General features: G+C 34.4%; 1 protein-coding gene and 1 long non-coding RNA gene across 38 annotated transcripts in view; one reads left to right on the top strand and one right to left on the bottom strand.

Moving 5' to 3' along the window:
• LOC116183733 (uncharacterized) overlaps positions 1–23694 on the top strand; it is a 189577-nt gene that overhangs the window by 106066 nt on the left and 59817 nt on the right. For 32 of the 37 annotated variants that reach the window (XR_014955629.1, XR_014955631.1, XR_014955635.1 and 29 more), the window contains 6 exons: positions 8244–8403; positions 12268–12522; positions 15195–15432; positions 15726–15873; positions 16336–16424; positions 22155–22181. The gene's annotated coding sequence lies outside the window, so the exon portion shown is untranslated. The remainder of the gene's footprint in view (positions 1–8243; positions 8404–12267; positions 12523–15194; positions 15433–15725; positions 15874–16335; positions 16425–22154; positions 22182–23694) is intronic. The other 5 variants (XR_014955651.1, XR_014955649.1, XR_014955646.1 and 2 more) reach the window with 2 other exon arrangements.
• LOC110475291 (uncharacterized) overlaps positions 1–23694 on the bottom strand; it is a 90097-nt gene that overhangs the window by 23727 nt on the left and 42676 nt on the right. The gene's annotated exons all lie outside the window — the stretch shown is intronic.

The raw sequence follows: 23694 nt of genomic DNA, 5'->3' as shown, positions 1-23694 counted from the left end.
TTCCTATCACTTATGGCAAGTTGAAGCCAAATAGATCCTTGGGATTAGCACAGTTATGTAGATTTAGACAGAGTTTATGAGGATTATTTATTATCAGTGATGTGCTTTTCTCCCTTACTGCAGTATACCCTATGAAAGTGGGCACTTATTTTAAAGGGTACCTTTGGAATATATTCAATACCATAATTCTAGGGTAAAAGATTCTTTTTTTTCTTAAGAAAATAATTGTTGTGGAACCAGATCTTGCAAATCTTACTTTTCAATAATTTCCATGTAGTTTTTCAGTAAAAATATTCCAGGTACTATTCTTTCAATTGACTTAAAGAAAGAATGAAATTTCATGGTTGATAGCTAGTTTCAGTGTTCAAATATCTGTTTAAAATGCAGATTTTGTGTTCAGTTCTGTGGCCTTATACTGGCTGTATGTCTTCAGTATGTTTCTCTAATCTTTTTTCACTCTGTGATGTGAAACAACAACCTCCATAACTCCAAAAATTGCATGAGAACTGTATCCTCATGTCAGTAGTTATACATCTTTTCTCCAAAACCACTGCCTAGTCTTTTGTATTTGAAAATGTCTTTGATTGAAGGTAATTAAGCTGTATTTTAGGTCATAGTTTGCTATAATGAAAAGGGAGAGGAGGGGGCCTTGAGACTATTTCCAGAAAAAATCACCTTCAAGCAAGTTCTACCAAATGGTGAACATTTGCTCTATTTGTAATTAGTAGGAGGGAAGGGGAAAAAGAAAGTGTCATTTTTCTCTGAGTGTGGATTACTTACAGACATTCTGTCTCCTAATACCAAGGTCTAGTGGTAGCTCTTTTTTTCCCTTACCCCACAGCTATTCATTAGCTGATGTGCCAATGTCTGTCACAGTTTCTCCTGTGGGACAATGGTGTCTTAATATATTAGCAACAGCACAGAGATGTAATTATCTGTAAATAATTTAACATGTGTTTCATCCATGTGGAAGCTATCCAATCAGTCAAAGCAAAAAACTCCCTACATTTCCTATCAAAGTTTGAGTCTTCTACAATATGTTTGTTGTCATCTTTGGATTCTCAAACTCCTTCATTAGGTATTTCTTCGTACAAATATTTGGAACATCAAAACCATCTTACATTTCTGGGGACAAATTCAGACATGATGTAAATATGTATATCCTGAAGAATTTGTTATGTTTAAACCATATATAGTATTATAGTGTTACTGAATATTGTGTGCCTCGTTAATATTTATTACCTATATTCAGGAAGAGCATACATAACTTTAATTAAAAGTTTTTAAAGATAAGATTATTAATTATGCTGGTTATATCTTTTCTTCTCTCTGATCAAGCAAGCATTCAAAAATTAATTTTCATCAGCTTAATTTTCTCGTTATTTTTCTTCCTTTGCACTTTACCATGACAGTTTCGTAAAATGAGAATGAGATGAAAAATTAAAACATTATTCACTGCATGGGCATTTAGAAGGAGAGGAATTTAGTTCACTGACACCAACCTCCAAAGGGTCCAAAAGAGGCAGGTCAGATCTGTGCTGAACATTAGTGCTAGCTTATTCACACGTTAGTAAGGTCTGCTTATGATTTACCTGGCTTCTAAAATATACTGCCTAGAAATAAGTGAGTAAATGTGAGTAATCCCAAGGAATATAATAGCATTATTTCTTCTTGGGAAGACTCGAATGCATAGAGCTCATTCTAGGACCAAGGTTAAAAAATCCTTTTGAATGGAGTCTTTATTTCCCTATATGCAAAGAGTTTACCATTCTCTGGAGGATATCTACATGTATATAAATGACATAATTGATTCATGTTTGACAAAGTTTGACATAAGATGTTTCCAATATGTATAACTTTTAGCTAGAAGAGGGGCTGACTTCAGCTATTTTGAACGTTTAGTTTCACTTAAAACAGTGAAAGACTGTATTTACCCGAGTATGTGTGTGTATGGAACAATCTATGGAAAATCTCACTTTGCACTTCAATCTCAAAGGTTTCCCTGTGATTCTGAAGTCAGAATAATTTGAAGAATAATCTCTGCAGAGTGAAAATTGGTCTGCACATACATGTCTATAACAGAGACATTTATTAGCTAGAGCTAACATAAGCCAGGAAAATCTATGCTTAGGAGAGATATACTTGACACACCATAAGTTCTAGCTACTTTTGCTGTGAAGTAATGATTAAAGAGATACCAGCTTGTTTAAAAATGTGAATTACACTCCCTTTAATGAGGTGGGAATAATAAGCATGAAAATATTTGTCCAAAATTTCTATTATATGAGTGTGCTCTATCAAAAGTGTAAAGAATTTGAAATCAAGGGGTTTTTAGCAATACGTGAGCACTGTTATTAGTTATTGAATGACTTTCTTCTGCTTTGGTATTGTTGCTATGCAAAAAAATTACAGTCTTTGAGCTACCAGATGAAAGATATATTGAACTGTTGAAATATATTAAGCATAGCACCATTCTGAGTGCAAAATATTAAAAGATGGAGGGCCAAACCCTGAGGTTTTTTAACAGAATTTAATATTATAATGGAGCCTCACTAATTAGAACCCATCTGACTCTCCAGTGTCAGCTCCTAAAAAGCTAAAGGAGCAGCAGCAGCAAGTATTCACAGAACTATGAATGTGGTGCTGCAGACCACACTGGTGATTTGAAGTCATATCTTTTGTGCAGGATATGTTTTAGACATATTTGAATAATATTTGTGAATAATATATAAGTTAATTTTTTCCCAGTTAATTATCGAATGCATTATTAATGAACACGCATTATTCAATTGACATTTTAGAAGCTCAAATAATTTATGTAAATAGATTAATCTAGATTTTTTTCCCTTTTCTCTGTGGTTTTTTCCCTTAGCTAAGACAACTTCTACTAAATTGTGTTTTACCAGAGAAAAGATTCAATTCAATTTGTTTTTATTATACTGTTAACTTGAATTTCTTATATCCTCTTGGGAAATCACTGTAGTGTCATTAGTGTGCTGTAAATTCACGTTGGAGCTTAATTTACAGTAATGTGACTAAGGAAAAAACTTAGTAAGCACATATGATTTTTTTCACGGAGGTTTTAATCTTAAAACACACATATTCTTTGTTTCTTTAGCTACAGCAAAATAGCTTGTTTTCATTAGATGTACACTTTAACTGTCAAGCTAGGTACGATTTGACTAGAAAGTGGACTATGGAATTAAATTATTTTTTCCTTATTATTTTGTTATATAAACTCACAGTATTTACTATCAGGTAGTCTCCAATTAAAAAAATAATGTTACTGAAGTATGCAGTGTTTAAGTATATGTATCTAATCTGGGTGTTTCATGGATATGCAGATATATGAATTACCATGCAATTAATGTAGATTTAATGAGGAACTTCGACTATTTATAGTTTTTTAATTCAGGTGGCATCTCCTCCTCTAAGATTATAAGGATATGATTTTGGAGGACATATTTTCTTAATGTGTGAATACATTGACAAGGGTGGTGGAGCCCTGATAATTGATATGTTTCAATAATGTCTAATTGACACCTTGGACTTTTTTGAGTTTTCACATAGCCAGATGCATTGAAGAAGCATTGCTAAATGATAATATGCAAAACTTGTTTCCAGAGCTCAGATGAAATAGTCTGTACTTTGGAGCACAGTCTGTGAGGAATAAAGTCTTACTAAACTGTAGAATGGTAAATCTCTGATGCTTTAAGTATTGGATAGGGAACAAATAACAGGTGGGGCCATGCCATCATACAGCTATTTCTATAATTGCATTATTCATTTTTGAAAATATCTCCAAAGGAAAACTACCCCCAACAATCCATTCAGTAAATGGCAGAAATAATGATCCTAGATCCAATCAACAGATGTCCAATGTCCTGAATTGTCCATCATTGCAGTATTTCTGGCTCCTCTCTTCTCCCTCTACTATTCTTGCTGTAGGAGTGGGAATAGCCTAGAATAATGCACCTCCTTTTTTTTTTTTTTTTTAAGTATTTGCATAGTTGGGTAAAACTCTAGAACAAAATTAAGTTACACAGTTATTAAAAAGTAATGAGACAGAAATTTTGTCATGTATGTCTATCAGCCTGGCTTCAAATAGGAAATGTGTTTGTGCTAACATAGACTTCAAGAACACACCATGTTATACAGTGTATTCTGAAGGTGTTCTAGCACATTTGGTGAACTTACTGTTCTACCTATTTAAAACTTAAAGGAAGAGTAGAGCAATGAGGATTGAGCAGAGCTGCTAGTAGACAAAATACTTAGAAACTTTACAGCCTCAGTTATTATCTTTACTTCATCCTTGCCTGCTCACAACTTCCTTATGGCAGATACCCAGTCCAGGGCCACCGAGGCCAATGTAAAATTGCTATGGACATTAATAAGAGAAGGATTTCCTTTATATTGAAAAGATTATATTTAATGTAAAAAAAAAAAAAGCATTCAGCAATAAAGCGAGTTTAAATTGGAAAAGTAAACAGTGTCGACATATCTTTGAAAATTCTATTCTGAACAAACAGTAACTGCAAAAAACCTCTAAAAATGACTTATATAAGTGACATTTTTTGTGAATAAAATATATGATCAGAAACAGGCTGAAATAACAAGAGTAATAGAAATATAATGAGACTTAACCAGAATTAGGTATGTCTAGACAGATGAAAGTTAAAAGGTCACTTTTTCTCTCTTTGGTTGTTTGATTTATAAAGGAAGGAGTGGAATTTCTGAGTATTTTAAATATAGTGGCATCATGAAAGTGACAACAAACCCAAACAAAAATCTCAATAAAATCACTGAAAATGAAAAAAGATCTCTTGGGAATATGTTCTAAGGGTGAAATAGTATAGTTGAAGTGTCAGTCAAAGTAAAGAACCTTATTAAAAGCATAACAGCAAAATTTCCTAGTGAGAAATATAGATAAAAAATGCAGCAAAAGGTCTATGTTGCTTTAACAGATCACTTTAGGGAATTGGAAAACAAACAGAAATTACACAAGAATGGGAAAGATCTGAATTTAAGGTGATAGAATAAGAATAATAGACCAGTCAGACCAGATAAGTCACAAAAAACAGTTTCAAGCAATAAAGTGCAATAAGAAAGATTGTAAAAATAAATTGAAAGAGCAAAATACCTCACCATCAGAAAGAAAAGAAAATAGTGGGCAACATAGTGAAGACAGATGTATGGAGTTCTTTTTGTACAGTATTTGTAGAAAAATCTGTGGTGATTGATTCTTAAAACTTTTGAAGGTTTTAGGAAGTATAATAGAAAAAGAATGGGTGAAATGAAATGTAGGTAAGTCAAATGATTAGACAGTTTATGAGACACTGCCTAGGGTGACTTTCAGTAATGGGGCTTTGGGTCAGGTTAACTATAAGTTGATCATAAGTGGGAAAATAAAGGCTTGATCTTCACATATTTGGTGTTATGTAATAAAGCAAGAAACATGATGTTGTAAATCAGCTGCCAAAATTTCCACCAGCAGTAGTTTCTGTTAACATTTTTGCTTATTTTTTTTAACTATAACACATAGAAAGCCTTCCAAGTACTGAAAAAAAAACCCTCAACAGGACAACTGGATCTTAGTTTCAGGTTATGAACTTAAGAATAAAGGACTTAGTCATAAAAATGTCCAGTGTATGGAAAATCTGGTTTATGATCAGTGAAGAAATGGATCAAATCTAGACAAATGAAGGAAGATTGTAAAATTCCCCTGTATCCTCTCCAATTTAATTTGAATCTCATTATGTTCTCATACTTTAAAATTCTCCCTTGTATCCACATGACAGCTGTAAGAAGTACAGCAACACATCTGTGTTTCTCCATCCACTCCCCAAAGAAAGGATAATGTAAAATATTTATGCTTTGTGTTTATGTGTTTATTGTAGCACTTCTATGTAGTACTGGAGAAAAATTCTAATTTATTACAGTCATAATTCTGGTACCTCAGAATAGCCTTGGAAAGCACTAATTATTGAAGAATATATTGGGAGCACAATTTTTTTTGTACCTCCACTACTGTGCACTATGCTTACAGACCAATGGCACAGATATTTCAATGCAATAAAGTATGTATTAATGCAGTTTCTTCTTTACTGAAGTGACACATGGATCTTGTGACCATGGGGGATTCTTTCTGGACATTGTATAGATATTAATTTTAAATTGGTGATATTTGTGCCTCTTCTTAAGAATAATCCTAGTACACTGAGAAATTTCTCACTGTGACAAATTAACACTCAGGTGAAATATTAAGATTCAGATGAAAGATTCCAAAATATTTGTCATATATGAAATATTTTATAGTTAAGTTAAAGTTAAGTCAAGTTAAAATAATATGACATCCCCCCAAATATCAATTAATGTCTTAATTTCTTTGCTTATGCTAGACTCATTGATCTTGCATCCTATGTATAAACAAATCAATGCTTCTTTTAATTATTTCATCCAGTTCCAGCAGATGCATGTTCTATTCAACATTAATATGTGTGTATGCCAATATTTCCCAACTCCATTTATATTCTTTTGTTTGATTTAATGTTTGGTAAGTGTTTAATATGTGAGTCCTTATATTACCTTTCACATTAAGTGAGGTAGAAATTTATATTTTTTGGTAAATGCTCTCGGGCACATGGTATGACTCCTGAGGTGGTCTTGTGCAGGGCCAGAAACTGGAATCAATGATCCTTGTAGGTCCTTTCTTACCCAGGATATTCTGATTCTATAATTCTAACTTTATAATATCATACACTGATATTTAAGGAAAATGTAGTCAATATAATTCTTTAATAACAACAAAAAATCTAATTAAATGTGGAATTGTTATAATTTCTCTATTCTATTGTAATACTTTGTGTAAAACTGAGTATGTGCGCACACCTGCTTCTGGTGTAGAATCAAAGTAAGTCTCAAGTTGTGCACAAATAAGGTAAAGTTAAAACTCAAATAGTGGATACTTACATACTACAATGAAAAAGAACTCTCAGATTCCTGTTCTTCTCGAGCTTAGTTGCCTTGAAACCTACAAGGCTGTTCTAGTAACCACATATTATTTACTAAATTCTTTTAGGACATTTAACTGACAAGCAGATGAAGCCTGTCAATGGTTACACTGAAACGTACTGAAGGTCTGTGAAGTCAAGGATCCAATAAAAGCTATTTCACCTGTATACCTATACTGTACTGATTTTTTAATATATATATATTCAGAATAGAAAGCTTAAGGTAGCTCAGCCTCTGTGGAAATAATTCCCCTGTTCATTACAAGCTGTCTGAGTTTAAGTTGATTAGACCTCAGAGGAAGAGTAGAGATTTTTATGTCTTTCCTGTGGTAGTCGAAACTACTGTAAACAATAGTCTGTAAAAACCTATTGTGAGACAGATTGAACTGAGTGTATAGAGGAGTTAATGAATTAGGGTGTTAAACTTGAGCTATTTTCTGTTTTGCAGTATTTCTGTTTTGTTTTTTTTTTTTTAGAATTCAACATATTAAATTCTCAGGGGGTCACCCTGTCAGCCTCAATTCTGTGGCCTGGATTTAGTTGAATCAATCCTAATTGAAATTCTGCACAGGTCTGGTATTCTGTGGAGATTGCAGATGAATGACAGTGCAGTGGCAGGAAAGATAAATATGCTGGCAAATGAGATCCAGGGTCTCCACAGAGGATGGAATAAATTACTTTACCAATACAGTGGAGGTAATATGCTGGAGAAAGAAAGTGAAATCGAAGCTAGTGTAATACAAGGCTTGTTAAAAAACATATGAAAAAAGAAGCCAACAATACAGTTAAGATTTACTTAAAATACAGGTTTCTGATGTGAATATATTTAGGCCATTTCTTTTCTGCTGTGAATAATGATCAATGCATACACTTTAATTTCATTTATGCAGAAAGCATCTTGCACAATTTAAATTCGTGCAGCATTCTGTGTAACTCGAGGCCCAGTGGTAACTGTGGTATAGCATATTGATTAGCAATTTGATAAATATATAAAATGGCACACTGAGTTTAAGGTGCTTCATGAAAAATGTATTTAAATGACCTTGGCTAATTAGCGTGAATAGCTTTGAGGCACTGCTGCCTGAATGAAAGACATTTTTAGAGTCCAGAGATTTAAAAGGTTTCATGACTGGATGAGCAAAATTTAAACCAAGGTAAAAGAGCAAACATTAATTTTCATAGAAATTAAGGTGAATTAGATGACCTGATAGAACTGTTTTCAATTTCTTGCAGGTTCTCTACTGTTCTTCTTAGCATATGCCTGTTACTCTTTTCCATATAATTGCTAAATTTCCTAACCAGGATTTCAGCATTTTCCTCAGAAGATTGTATTAGAGTCTAATGGATCAGAAAATATTTTCTAATATACATCTAAAATTATCTTTTTCTCAAGGTAAGCTATTACTTCTTTAGGCAGTTATGGTCTGTTGTGATTCTTGAAATAATTCCTTTCCTTCCTCTGTGCCTGTATCCACCTACAATATGTAGGTGATCACTTAGCAAAATTATAGGATTATATTTTTTTATTCACATCTCATAAATCAGTTTCTTCCATTACCTAACAGTAGTATTTTGTCTTTTCTGAGCTAATTTTGCATAGTAGTAATGTTGTCACAGTGCTGAAGATAGACTGAAGTTCTAATCGAGGCTGAAAAAAACCCTTGCCGCCTGTAAATTCTGATATACATTGGCAATTTTCACCATCCATTTTCAATCTGTGTATTTCATTCTGCAGCTGACTTCGTTCTCCCTGTTCACATTTGAAACTTCCTTTTATCACTGATGATTTCTTCACAATGAAATTGGTTTTAATCCATAGTTTCACCAAGGTGCTAGCTCATGCTTCTCTGAGCTCAGTCTTTATTTTCAGTCTATGTTACGAAAGCATGTTCAGAGGTAATTTGGCATAGATCTAAGTGAGCATGACTCTGAAATCACTGTAGGCTGCCATGCTAATCAGCAATCTATACAGCAAGTAGAAGAAAGCTGTCTGAAATGGAGGTGAGGATGGTAACTCTGACTGGAATGGCCTCCTGTGAAGGAAATGAAATCTCCCTGATGGGCAATAGTGAACGTGCACAACCAGATAGACATTGCCATGGGTTAGTGTGGCACTTACATTACCTAGGGTGCTTAAGTAAGAATTCTCTTTCAGCACAATTAGACAAAATTTCATTAGTTTTTAATTCTGACCTTGTCTAAGTCACACCACTTTTAGTCATACTGGTTAGTATTAGTTATCCCATTAAGAAAGCCCTCATGACCAGAGATAGTCTTTGGTTTTTACTTCTTTTGTAATATTCTATTTCTGGATTGTATGTGACAACTGGTTGAAATTATAAGCACAACCTGTATTTTAATTTTTTTTCTCCAGAAATTATGATTTTTTAAGATTAATCAATAGAATAACTCACTAGATAAGATGGTTGTGGGAAAGTCTCATAGCAAAATGAAAAGATTTTCAATTGTAACAAGGGTTAATTATTTTTAATGGAAATATTCTATACAAAATAAATTGACAGATATATTTTAAAGTGAAATCCAGCAATATTTTAACAGCTCCTATCTTTTAAAATCCAATTCTAATATATATTTTCAAAATATTGCTATAGAATAAAAGGAAAATGGGTACAATGCTAAATAATAATTCATTTTCTTCTGGTCATCTTGGCTTGATGGCTGGAAATGACACCCTTTCTTTGACATAACTTTGCTCTGGTTTTTGTTTTTTACAGAAATGTCCATTCATTGACTTTCTGGAACTTCAAAAATTGCTGTGTTACTCTTCTGCTTCTAATTGATTCCTAGTCCCTATTTAAATATGTATAGTTTTTCCTGTTCCAAAACTACCACATGAGATTTTGATTCTTTGAGGAGACAATTCTTTCTGGGCAAGAAATACATGGTACAGACAGACAAACCATCCTTAGTTTACAGTTTTCACCTGTTTTTCATACAGGTGAAACTGCTGAGTAAAACAAGCACTCGGCAATAATATCTTATCTATGTAATACCTTATCTACGATACTTTATAGGTAAGGGTCTTGTTGTATTCTACAGTGCTCACATTTTATGAGAGAATACTGACAGCCTGACTCTAAAATATATATGCAGATAAAATAAAAATTATATGGACTTATGCTACCTTATAACAATATATTTCTATCTATACTTTATGGGTTTAGGTAAAAAAATCCCTAAAAACTAAAAAACCCTAAACTATCTATACCTGTACAAAATCTTGGCTTTGTGGTTTATGACTTTTAGCCACAAAAATTCTCTCTCATCTTTGAGTGGAATTAAATTACAAAGGTGAATTTGAAAACCTTCATTACTATGTTACTCCCACTGTAAAAAGCACAAAAGAATGAAAGTTTTAGTAAAGTTTAGTAAAATTCTCCTAGTTGGAGCATTTTAATTTTCTACAGCTGGCAGGATTTGATTTTGTCTTGATTTTCAAGCTCTTTTTCTAGTACTGTCATGTATGCACCTATTTGTGCTATTCAAGTGTACTCACTAACTTTGTGTATGTAACTGATAATCAGTTTTTACAACCTCTGTTATAACACAGAAGCCTGAAGAAATAGCTTTCCTATGAAACAAATGGAAAACCACAGAAGTTTATAAATTAATTTATTGCCATTATATTTATATCACTTCAGTATTAGAAAAACATATTTTGTTAATTTTTCATATGCACCAGTGATGTAATTGAAATTTTTATTTTTAATTATAAGAAAGCTTTGTATTTTATCTTTGGCAATTTCCTCTATAAATTTATTTGCCATTAATGAAATGTGTCCTTAAAATCAAATCAAATGCTAACACATCTTACAGTAGAATATAAGCGCATACAATCCTGCTAAGCACGTGTTTTAGATTAAATTTCTGTTTAACTCATCATAGGCATCTGAGAAGTTACATTTCTTGTCATACTGAAATTTACTGTGATTAGTGAAATTTCCTATTGCTTCTTATCTGTCTACTGTTAGAAGTAAATACATTCACAAATAGGCCATGATATTAAGAAAAAAATTCATTCTCATTAAAAAACATTTATGTGAGCAGTAGAAAAAGGGTATGCCTGTGAGAAAAGTGTCTAAAAATATCCTATTCCAATTTTCAAATACAATTTCTATACAAAAGTTCAAATTTTTTTTTTTTTATAAAGTGCTGTCTGAAATCTAGAAAACCTTCCTGATAAAAATAATATTGTACTTCAAGAGTGGCTGTGGTTTCATGGTAATTTTTTGTCTGTTCCACTATACAACCACTTCCCTGTTGGAGTCACCCCTCCACAACTAGGTTTGTCTTTTGTATGGTGTGCTATGCACCATGATATAATTTATCCATTGCTGGGAATCTGGATTACAGATCTTGACCCAACAGCAAGGTTTGATTAGATATCTAAAATACAGAATATTAGCATTGTTAACACAACAGTGTTCTGGAATACGATTCAACTTTCAATGTCTTTCTAGAGAAACAGGTTTACATGTTTGATTTCTATTGATTTTTAAACAGGAAGAAAGCAATTATTGAAAAAAACCCCAAAACAAACCAAAACAAAAAACCCAAACAAATCTTTCATCAAGAAATAACTTCTATCAAAAAATCCCAGTGAGAAGACTTCAGTTTATGGAATGTTTGTACATTGTAAACTAAATATTATTCTAAGTTTGCATTATGTAGTTTGTTTGCATATTATTACACTTCACTTTATATTGTATATCCAAATGTTTCATTATCATGGGGATCTAAGGTATTAAATTATTTTCTAAACATTTACTACAATACTTATACTATTCTTGTTTAGTACAAATAGTTTTGCAAATGACAATTCATATTCAGCAGAACTAAAGCAGATAGCACTGCGGCTACAAAGAGCACAAATCTGAGCATTTACAGAGGTAAATAGTTGAGAAAATTCTCTGGGCCACTTGTCCCAGTGTCTCAACATCCTCGTTGTAAAAAAATTCTTTCTTGGATCTGACATAAAAGTGCCTGCTTTCAGTTTAAAACAATTACCTCTTGTTCTGTCACTACAAACCTTAGCACAGAGTCTCTCTCCATCTTCCCTAGAAGCTGCCTTTATACTGGTCTGCCTGAAGCCTTCTTCTCCCCAGGCAGAGAGAGGATATGATGGGTCACTTAGGTTCAGCTTTTTTTTTTTTCATAGGAGAGGTGTTCCAGCTCTCTAATAATTTTTGTGTCCCTTGTCTGGAGCTGCTCCAACAGATCCATCTTTCTCTTGCAGTGAGAGCTTCAGAGCTGGGCACAGCACTCCAGGGAGGGTCTTCGATGAGCCGAAATCCTGCACCCTTGACAGAGAAGACACTGCCCATGGACTAACCTCCACAGCACATAACACAGTATCACAGATGGCCACAGATGATCACTATACAATTTCAGAAGGCTTTAAGCGTTCACCTATATGGAGTAACACCAGACCACATCAGAAGGCTTCAAGCATCTGCCCACACAGAGCAACATCATCTCACTTCAGAAGACTGTGAGTGTCTGCCCTTGTTCTTCAGCCCAGCCTTTTATCCCCTCATGCTGATGCAGTGCCCCTGTGTGCCCTCTGCTCTCTGTGGAGGTTGGGCAGTGCCCGGGCCTCCATGGCTCATTGCTGTCAGTGCTGCTCACCTGCTGCTCACAGCTGTGCCCGCTGGGATGGGGCTCAGCCCCACTCCCAGGTACCACAAACTGTGTGCCTACAACTAGGCAGTATGAGCCACGCAGCACATAAGTGAAGAACCCAGCCCTTATGCTCCACTTCTCAGCTTCTGGTATCACAAAGATCTATACAGGCTACTTTTAATCCTCTTGTTTTCCTCTAAATTCAAAAATAATTTACCCTATTTGATCTATTAGTCTACTTCCCTCTGTATTGTATGCAATCTGATGAGATTACTTATTTGTATATTTAAGACTCTAATAATGCAGATATGTGCTCTCTGGTGCTGAATTTATTTTGTCATTTAATTATTTCTTTTTAAACAGATGAGGGACTATAAACCAAACCACAATTATAGAGAAGCAATATAAAAATGCACATAATACTGATAAAAATATTATATTACCTTACTAAGATAGGTCCTTACCTTTGGACCTTAGTCCAGTGGGCAGTGCAGTATTAGTTCTGGGTATATTTCCTTATACTTATTATGATGAATAATGAGATAATGGTTCTGAGAAACTCTGTGAGTTTGTTTTAAGCAACATATTTTTCAACTTAAGTGATGATTTTGACCTTGTGCACATTACTTTATACCAAAACTCAAGAAAAAGATTCTTGCCTACATAAATAATTAATTTTTGCCATTTTCAACTTTTAATAATATATACCTCATCTTTAGTTGGTGCTGTATGCTTCCTCAGACACTCTTCCTCAGAATTTTTTGAGTAAGTATCAGAAATAATTTAGGCAATAAAAAAATAAGTTGCAAAAATAAATTATAAATAAAATAATTCTATTCTATAAATCATTTCCTGAAAATGGAAAATTTGATGTTGCGTCTACTTTATTTGAAAGTGAGGCCATAAGAGAATCTGAAAGTTTGTTAGCAAAGGGTCTTTTTATTAATCTAGCAAATGAAATACACAATGAGATCATCTGCATTTATTCTCAGAAAAAAGTCAGCATTTCTCAATAATAAGTGATCAAAGAGGAATGTTGCTATTTTGGGAAATAAAGCAAAATAGCTGCTTTTGCTATTCAGAAAAGGAAACTGTAATTTGGTAAACGTCAAGATAGAGAAATCCTCAGAGTCAGAAGGCAGTAAATAAGCTTCAGAGTGGAAGGCTTAACTTAATATCTATACCACTAGGTACTGGTTGTTGGTATGGAATTACCATAAAAATATTTACTATTTTTGCAAGTATTTTATGCTAAAAGGAGAGTGGAAATGTTTCATTGTATACTTAAATTAGGCTAATCTTCATCATGGGACATACTGCTACATGTGTGAAAGACACTTGTGGTAATATTTGAGGGCTAGGTGCTACAATATGAAAATATATTAAGAGGACACCTAGTTTGAACAGTTGCTATCAAAGCATTTGTAATGATGTCCTGCAGAAGCTCTGTTCACTTTTACTGACAAGCAGGCTGGCCAAATAAGTTGTCCCTCTGCTGGCATTTATGCCATGTGGCAGTGATGTGAGCGACCTGGCAGCAGGCAGCGCGCCATCCCGACAGATGGGCGCGCGCGCAGCTAGCCAAGGATATTTCCATTCTATGTGCAGCAGATGCACACGCCTATTAAAACTGTTGCTCCCTGCTGAGAGAATCAAAACAGCAGTTTGCCTTGAACTTCTTTTTTAGAGTTGGTAATAAATGGTACCACTAACCCAGCTCTGAACTTGATTGACATGAGAGTATCATGAGATACTGTGAGGAAAGGGCAAGGTAGACTCCTATAATGTTGTTATTTAATTCTTCAGGAATTTAATTTTTTTTTGATAGACATTATGCCAATAACACTTGACACAGAGAAAACCATAGACCTAGCCATACCCTCTATGGCTAACTTTATCCAATATATAATCTGTACCCCCAGAGACTGTAAAAGTTGCAGTTGCAGCACAGCACTGAGAAAAATATTTCCCTTCTGGGCAAAAATGAATTGTGGTCATTACTTTAATGATCAAAGCCCACGAAAGGCAACAAAAGTAGGCTCTATCACTGTATAATAATGGAACATTTAATTTCCACTATTAACCATATTTTTTAACTAGAGTAATATATCCATAGAAAGGGGATGATTGAAAATACAGGCTGTTTTTCTCAAAATTATTTTTACTTAACTGTAGAGACAATATACACATTAGTGACTTTTAGACAGTAGCTTTTTGACACATCTAAATTTTTGTCTGGAAAACAAAGCAACAAAGATATACTGTTTCAGGTATTTTCAAATGTTCATATTCCAGCAAAGCCTGCATTTTGATTTTAAAGATTTTTATTAGTGTTATTATGAAGTTGCTTTGAAAGAATTTGTGGAGAAGTGGGATGAAATGAGACTATGTCTAAATTTGATACTGTATACCAATAAACCTCTGATTTTAAGCTGGGGGACATAGCAATAGAGGAAGCAGGGCAGAGTGAAAATATCTTGTCATTTAGATACAGAGTTTACTGTTGTCAGGATATATAATGCATTTTTGTCCTCTATTTAGAACTTGTGGAAAAAAGGAAACACTTCAATCCTTCCAAAGTGCTATATTACCAAGCCTGGAAACAATTAATCAACAGAAATTTGCTTCTATCAATGTCTTAGCTTCAGATCTTCAATTACTGCTGAATGAAAAATTTGTAACCTGACTCAAACCTAGTTCACATTTGTGAGTCAGCACACAAAACATATACTCTCCATCACTGGGAAGTGCTTGCTCTCTAGGATACTGCCCTCCTCCTGCAAGTATAAATAAATTCTGCAAGAACATTTGCACCCTTTCTTGTCCCCACTTTACCCAATTCCAACCATTCTATAAAAAGTAACGGTCTCAGTTTGATATAGTTAATTACCTCCTTATTTCATCCACAAGAGGTATAGCTTCTGCTGTTGATGATGGCTACTGTCTCCACACATGAAAACGATGAGGATTTAGAATGTAATAATAAACTCACCATTTCATTTTTCAGTGATCCTTAAAGCCTACATTTCTATACAGTTTTTCTTCTTCCTAATGATTAAGTTCTGTTCTTAGATCTTGCCTGGATATGGTCTGACAGAAAACTTTCTCCAAGCAACCTAAAAATCCAATCTACACAGCACAAAAATAGGAAATGTCTTTTGCTGGATCCTGTTTCTGATAATTTCCAGAAATGATAGACTTTTACACTGCATAGAAACAGGTGCATAGCTAATTTCAGCTAAAATCCATGCCATCTCTATTATTTCTTCACATTTAGGGGCTGGGCAGGCAAAGAATTAAATGCTTTCCCACATGTCAGTGATTTATGAAGCTCTAAATAGAAATAATTGTTCAAGATCAAGTTCTGTGCATGTATTATTCCCACACCATGTGTTATTTTCCTTGCTTGCTTGTGGAGGTTTTTTGTTTGCTTGTTTTTTTGTTTCTTTTTTTTTTTAGTTAAATACTCCTATAGTAGAAATTTTAGTTTTTTATTTTATTTTAGGGGATTACAAAATGTGACTTTTCTTATATATAATAAATATTTACTGTTGTTGAAATTGTGGGGATCTAAACTCTGATTTTTGCTGTGAAAAATAATCCATGTTCTAAAAAGTTTAATTACTAAGTATTAGGGACATAACAAGATTTGGATGAAGGAAATATTTTTGCATTTTTACAGAGATGTAAATTAATTAAAAGTCTGGTTGTACAGTAAGTCCAGGAGACAAAAGAAAGGAGCCTTGTGTTACTCCATCATACAGTTCTGAGGTGGGTTTTTTTCATTTTCAGTCTGCTTTGTTAGGAGAGTAATCTAGCATGTTGCTTTTATATATATATATATATATGTATGGACTTGTGTCTACACCTTATCTTTAATTTTAGCCTTTTGCACAGTTTCAGACAAATATATCAAGTATCTGAAAAGATAGTGATTTTCTATATGTTTTGGGAGAATAAATGTCTAAATAGAAAAAGGTGCTTAGTAATGTTCTCATGAGGATATGAATGTAATAGGTAAATGAATCTGTATCAAAAAATCCATACAGGAGCACCACTGAGACACAAATCTCTCTGGAAAAGGGTTTTGTAAAGTGCCAGTGTTCTCAGAATAATAGTTTAACATGTTATGGTTAGTCTTGCTTGAGATCAGGACTGCATGAAGACTGTCAAGGTGTGAAGTCAATATGTAAAAACTAAATTGCACTGAAGTCTGGAGGCACCCATGAAAAACGAGTTGCCTTACTTCAAAGTAGCTTAATCTTTTCACTTCCATATGTAGACAAGCCTTATATCTACCCTCATTAGACAGTTGTGGAAATGTCTGTCACTGCCCTGAGTTGACACATCTAAAGATATATTCAGAGAATGTGCTGATGTGATGAGAAAATGTTTTAAATGAGGGTGGAAAAGAAGTGTCTCCAGTTTTAAAATAACCAAAAGAAGAACTACTTGAAACAAGCATTGACTAATCCATATCTTAAAACTGACAATTTGGTGAAAAGCAAGATAGAAACTTAAGACAATTACTTTAAAAAGTAGCAATAGGAAGGATTATGTATCCTCACAATTCTATAAAATTAATAGATAACATAAAATTTTCATGCTAGTGGTTAGAAAACTACTGCTTTCCAATAGTTGCGCTTTGAAAAAATGAAAGGCTTCAATCAAACTATTAATTTCTGTAAGTTTATATTCAGAGTTTGTAGAGCCAAGAACTCTAAGTTTTTTTGCAGGATTTGTAAACAGATGCCATTTTTGTTATTGCCCTCGTTGAACTCAAAAAATCTTTAATAGAAATAAAACTAGCTAAATTATAACTTACATCCATTGGGAAAACTTGTTATCAGAACAATAGATTTGTGATTATATTTTATCACAGAAATTTTTTCAGAAATTTTCTAGGTTTCTTAAAATATTCTGAGTGTTAGTTGGAAACTGTAAAAGAACATATTTTTGCTTTACATGTGGTTTTTAATAGAAAATTTTCAAGTGTGGATTCTTTTTTCAAAACATAAATGCTTTCCCTTAGGAAAGGGAGATGGAAAAAATACCCTGCAATCCAACCCCAAATTTCTTTCTTAATGGAAGTGTTACTAATAGGACTAAAATAGCAAACATAATTGTCTGCTAATCTTTCATTGCTCTTTTTTTTTTTTTTTTTACTTTCTGAAAATACTTTGAACTTGTTTGATAGATTTGCACACTTTCAATGTCACAGTTTGATACTTCTGTATAACCATGTTTTCTTGGGATAAAACTGCAATGTGAGGTGTGCACATATTAAGAACTAGTTTTAACTCTTAATAGCCAAATGGAAAATATTGCTTCATAGCAATAACTTTCTGGTCCTCCAGAGGAAAAACATCGTTAAAATATTCCTTCTCAGAGACATTGGATACACATAAATTATCTGACAGTTGGCCAAGCAAGTACGCTTCAGGACAAAATTATGAGTGAAGAAAATGATAAATTAAAAGCTATAATTTAGTTTTGAAACTAATCTGAAGAGTATTTAATCTGGAAACTTTGTTTCATATATTTATTTTATTGCCATTTTTGTTCCCAATAATGATTCTGCTGGAATTTCTACCTCAGGTATGACTTCAAAGACCTAATTGCTGAAGGTCACAGAATGGTCTTTTATTCTTGCACTAGTTGAGAATATTTCAACAACATGCAGTTTGGGAAAAGAGTCCATTCAACAAACAAACTGCTCCTTTTCCCATAGGGGAGATTGGCATTTCAGATGGCTATAGCCTTCCAAAAATCTCAGAAAGAAACTTCCAGTGGTATGCTTTTATATGATCAAAGGTAAAAATGGTGTTATTGATAATGCTGCTGATGTTTTAGAGGGATCTCCAGGTCAAACCAAGGACTGCAGTCACAATAGCAGACTGCATTTTTTAATTTACTGCATATTTGAGATGGAATTGAACACAGCAGGCACACTTTGTTGAGCATGTCTGAACAACATCAAAGTCGTTCATTATGTAAATACTGGAATGAACCTATTAAATTTTAATTCATAACCTTAGGTTTTCTCTCTGAACAAAATAACATTTCATTAAAAATTGCATTTTTAATTGAAATCTATATTTTTTGGTTACTATAACTTCAAGTTCACAAGTTTTAGGCAGCTTTTAATATAACTGTGACATTTTTGTAACTCTGAAGAAACTTACAAACTATCAGGTGCAGTGTTTGATTTGCAAAGAGAATGTGGCTGAAGTAATGGTGCATTTACATTTTCCAGCAGCTTCACAGGAAATATATGATGTGCTTTATGTCACAAGGAATAATTTATTATAGCTTATATGATAAAAAGCTTAGAAATCAAACCAGTTATTGAGAGTTCTGTGCTATTTATTTCCAATCAGACAAAGAGGAATTTAATACCGAGAGAAAAAAAGGCCATTTGCACAGCATTTTGGATGGAACTTTTAAACTAAAATGCATCCCTAGACTACTATTCCAGGGATGCATTATAGTCATATGATCACAGAGTGATTAAAAATCCATAATGGAGTATTTCTTTTCCAAGTATACACATAAAAAGATCTCTTATCCTTACAATTGGACTTCCATCCACTCAAACAATTTTGTTCATTAGGTACTGGTGTGGAAGGTAATGCATCTAAAAGAATGGACCCTATTTTCTGGTACAGGACAGTTCATTATCCTAAAAGCTCTTTCATTATATCCCTTAAATTGAGAAGGCAAGGCACATCCTGCTTATGATTTAGCCTGAGAGAAATGTACATTCTTGAAATAAATGGTGAAAATGTCCGTAGGTGTGCACACATGCATGTGCACATGCATGTAGTGGTACTTCAGTTTGCCCTTTATTGAAGCAGTGAAGCACAAACAAGTTGAGAGTCAACAAAGTTAAAGCAGAGGAAATATCATTGAAGTTCTGTTCCTCTCTAATTTTGTACTTTTGAGTAGCAGCTCACTAAAGAAATAGAGAAATTTAAATATTCAGTTCTCACTTTGAGATTTATGCGAAATATGAGGACTAGTTTCTAGCCCCTGGAAGAAGAGCATGCTCACTCCAACAGTGAATGAGATTCTGAACCAATATACTTGAAATGTGATATGTTTTAAGAAGACCAGGAGAAGAGCTGGCATGCTCAAGATATTATTATTAAAGGTATTAAATCATATTATTACTGACTTTCATTCTTATGACTTGAGAATGTAAACAGGTGCCAGTAATAACTCTGACACTTGACCTCAGCATTATTTTTGTAATTTGTACATAGATCTTTGTGGGTTGCTTCCAACTTAGAATATTCTGGGATTTTGTGGCTTTTCTTTTCTTTGCACTCTCTACAATTGCAAACAGATATTGCCTTTTAGCACACATTATATAAGGCACCTGTATCCTGAGGAAAGGTATCAAGTCTGTTGTGCATTTGTCCCTTATTCTTAAAAAAGCATGAAAAAGAGACATAGATGACTGTCATTACAAGGAGAAAAATAGTAGCATGACACAAGTTCACTTGTATGAGCTGGTGTAGGTCCATTAATGTAAATGGAGTGGTCTTCATTAGACTGTGCTGATACGTAACTAAAGACACTCACAGCCTCTCATTATTGTGGAAGAATTTCCTTTGCATTACCTTTTTTGACCTCCAACTCATGTTTTACCTTGGTTTAATATGCACAGCATGAAGTATCTAAATTATCTAAATAGATTTAGAAAACTTTACTAATAAACTGAAAATTAGGCGATTTCTTGCTGATTATTTTCTTTATGGCAAGAGTTAGTGATCTCACTAGTTCCACTGACAAATTTGTAAGAATGTGTGATGTAGCATAGGTTTCACCATGAGTGTGAAACATCCTAAGCCTCTCAGACATCCTTTACATCTGCATAATCTGCAGCACTGATCAGTCAGAGCATCTATGGACCAGTCTAGAACATAAAGAAATCTAGGCAAATGCCCACTAGTTTATTCTCCTTTTATATTAAATTTCTTTGTGGAAATCTGCAAGTATCTATGACTGGAAATGCATAATGCATAAATTCTGGGTATTTACTTATCATTTTATGTTGTATTGCTAAAGAGTAGAAGGGGAAAAAGACAAAACCAGGCTCTCCAGTGATGTATGATGGGATGCCAAAACTGGAGGAAATGAGCACTAATGGGATCCTTCAATCTGCTTCACCAGGTGTTGGCTACAAAGTACCACACCTGAAATGTTTTACACTAATGCCTGCAGCATGAGGAACAAACAAGAGGAACTGGAACCTTTGGGCCACTCCCAGAGATTTGACATAAGTGAAACCTGGTGGGATGAGTCCTGTGACTGGAGTGCCCTGCCAGATGGTTGCCGGCTATTAAAGAGGGGTGGGCAGGACAGAAGAGGTGTTGGCACTGTATGTAATAGAAGTGTGGAGTTGCGTTATTTGTATGTTTTATTATCCCTGTATTATGTATTGGTTTATTCCTTTGTACCCCCATGTACAACTTGGTTTATCCCCAGTTTTCCCACCTTGTCCTCCCTTCCCGCCTTTCCAGTATCTATCCATCACCCTGGAAGAGGCATTTTACCCCCCCTGGGTGCCTTGTCTATCACTCAGTGCCCCTTCCCATCCATCCAGAAGCTTCCACCTTGGGCACCGGGTGATTGGGCGAGGGCCTGGGGCCCCTCTCATATCCTTCCCCCATTAGACCACGTTGTATCCCCCCATCTCAGAGCCACTCCCTACCCCTATCCCTATTGGTTACCGGTCTTCCCCTCCCTTACAGTTTATAAGCCGGTGCAAGCACCTTGTGCTTGTTCCTGTTGGCTGGCACCATTCTGGAATATTTGGCCCCGTTGGGCTACAATAAACTCGGACTTAGCCCCCAGCAGGATCTGCTCTTCATTTACCACCGCGAGGCTTGCTAGCGCTGCTCGGGACCCACAAAGGCACTCTCCAAACCCCAGCTGGGAGCGGCGGAGGGTGCCTTCATCGCCCGCCCTCGCCCCAGGACGAGAGCTAGCCGGGGCTGAGATCAGGGATCTGGGGCGGGAGCGTGGCAGCAAGGGTTAAATCAAGTTAATTGAGCCCATTCTCTGACTCATCTGTCTTCAGGTAACTGCTTCATGATTAGATCATGTCATATGCCTTATTTAATCATATAAGTTAAGTCTGTAAACTCAACTATGCTGGTTGCTGTTGAAAAGATTAAATGGCCAAAGTTGGGTATGTGGGATTTAAAATATACTGTAATTAGCCTATATTAGGTATTTTGGATTTATGTTGCCTATGGCTGGTTTTAAATTTATTTTGTCCTCATTGTCCTCTTAATTTCCTAGTATGCTGCACAGATATGTTAATTTACTGCTCAAGCTGAATGTAAGGTCACAGTGTCCCACTTTTGTTTGTAGTTGATTGCTTATCACCTATTCAAGACACCATTTCTATTTACCATGTGTATTTGATGATTGGGCCTCAGTAAGTCCCTACAAAAGAATACTGATCATGTTTTCTTTTCTCTCTAACAGCTGCTCAGTAATTTCACAAGACGTAATGTAAGTCTATTCATAAAGTAAAGTGAGACCCTCTCAGCCCATGTTGATTGTGCTCGTGGAGGTGCTCACCTGTCTGTTGAAGACATTCTGCAATTATTATTATTATTTTGTGAAGCAGGCAGAATGCACACTGAAGATCATAAAAAGTAAAAGTTAAGCCTCTTTGTCTCTTATACAGAATGCACATGCTGATTCCCATGGGAGAGATGTAGGTAAATCCTCTCTACTATTTGGATATTTCAAAAGGTGATTTTGTGAAACATCCATTTATGTTCAAGCCCAGTGTATTGCTCCTCTCTGACCATTATTGTCAGAAGGGACTCAGTAAGATACTGAAACAGAGTCCAGATGCAGATCTCACATGTAGTAGAAGAGGTTTTTTTCATAAAATATTCTGTAAAAGTATTTGAGTTCTTATGTTCAGTACTTATGTGAGAAAATAAAACTGATGATCTAGAATTTTAAAATATACTGTGTTTTTATAACTTAAAAAATGACAAGTGAGAGAAAATGCCAGATGGACTATTTGGCTTAAAGTTATAACAAAAATGGAAACAGAAGATTACAATAATCAGGCAAATATAATTTCATGAGTGAAAGTTCCCAGAGCATCATGGTTTGAAATTATTGAAATAGTTACATGGCTGTCTCACAAACATTTCAAATCAGTAAGAATTAACAATTTCTGCCATAAAAATGTACATAGTAATTCTCTAAAACTTTGTCCAATGAGGCTACCTCTATGTGTGTCATGCTTAACTTCTTCAGTTGGCGATTGTCTGCTTTGTATAAAATACAAAATTTATTGGACTAGGGAGGCAGAATATGTAATTGTTCATGACTGGCATAATAGCACAGTGATTATGGTAGTTATCTAGGAAGAAGGATTCTCTTAAGGGAGCAGGGTGGGTGGTGGTGGAATGAAGGCACAAATTCCTCTTTGCTGTATGTGACTAATATGATACTTGTAAAGAAGGAGAAGTTAATATGCTTGGCACCTGAGAGGTAATTTTTGGAAAAAGTAATTATCACAGGTAGTGCAGGCTCACAGATATTCAAGGAGATCCTTTTTACATATATGAAATATTGTCAACAAAAATTCTGCTCAAAATTTCCATGCAAGGCTAAGGAAGCTCTTCAGAAAATATATGGCAAACTTCCAAATGTCAAAATATATTCTGTAAGTATTTCACTTAAGACTCAAATTTTTGGTAAAAAGGTGCAGAAGATATAATATCCTAGAAATCCTACCTCTTTCAGGAAGCCTCTGTGTATCTTCAATATGATTTTTTTTCATTTTCAATTTACAAAATGGAGAGTGATAAAAATGAGTTGATTTGTGTGCCACATTGATCTTAGAAATAAATTAATACCTTTTATGATAAGGACCATTTGAGAGATAAACATTCTATGTTGCTGGGTGAAGGAGAAAATAAGTATGGGAATTCTTTATATGTGTCTTCTATATTTTTAAGTGAAGGTAGGTAACATGTATACATATCCTTTCTAATTA

Source organism: Lonchura striata, chromosome 5, assembly GCF_050655825.1.
Source record: "Lonchura striata isolate lonStrDom1 chromosome 5, ASM5065582v1, whole genome shotgun sequence".
NCBI lineage: Eukaryota > Metazoa > Chordata > Aves > Passeriformes > Estrildidae > Lonchura > Lonchura striata.
This window is presented reverse-complemented; position numbering and strand designations above follow the sequence as displayed.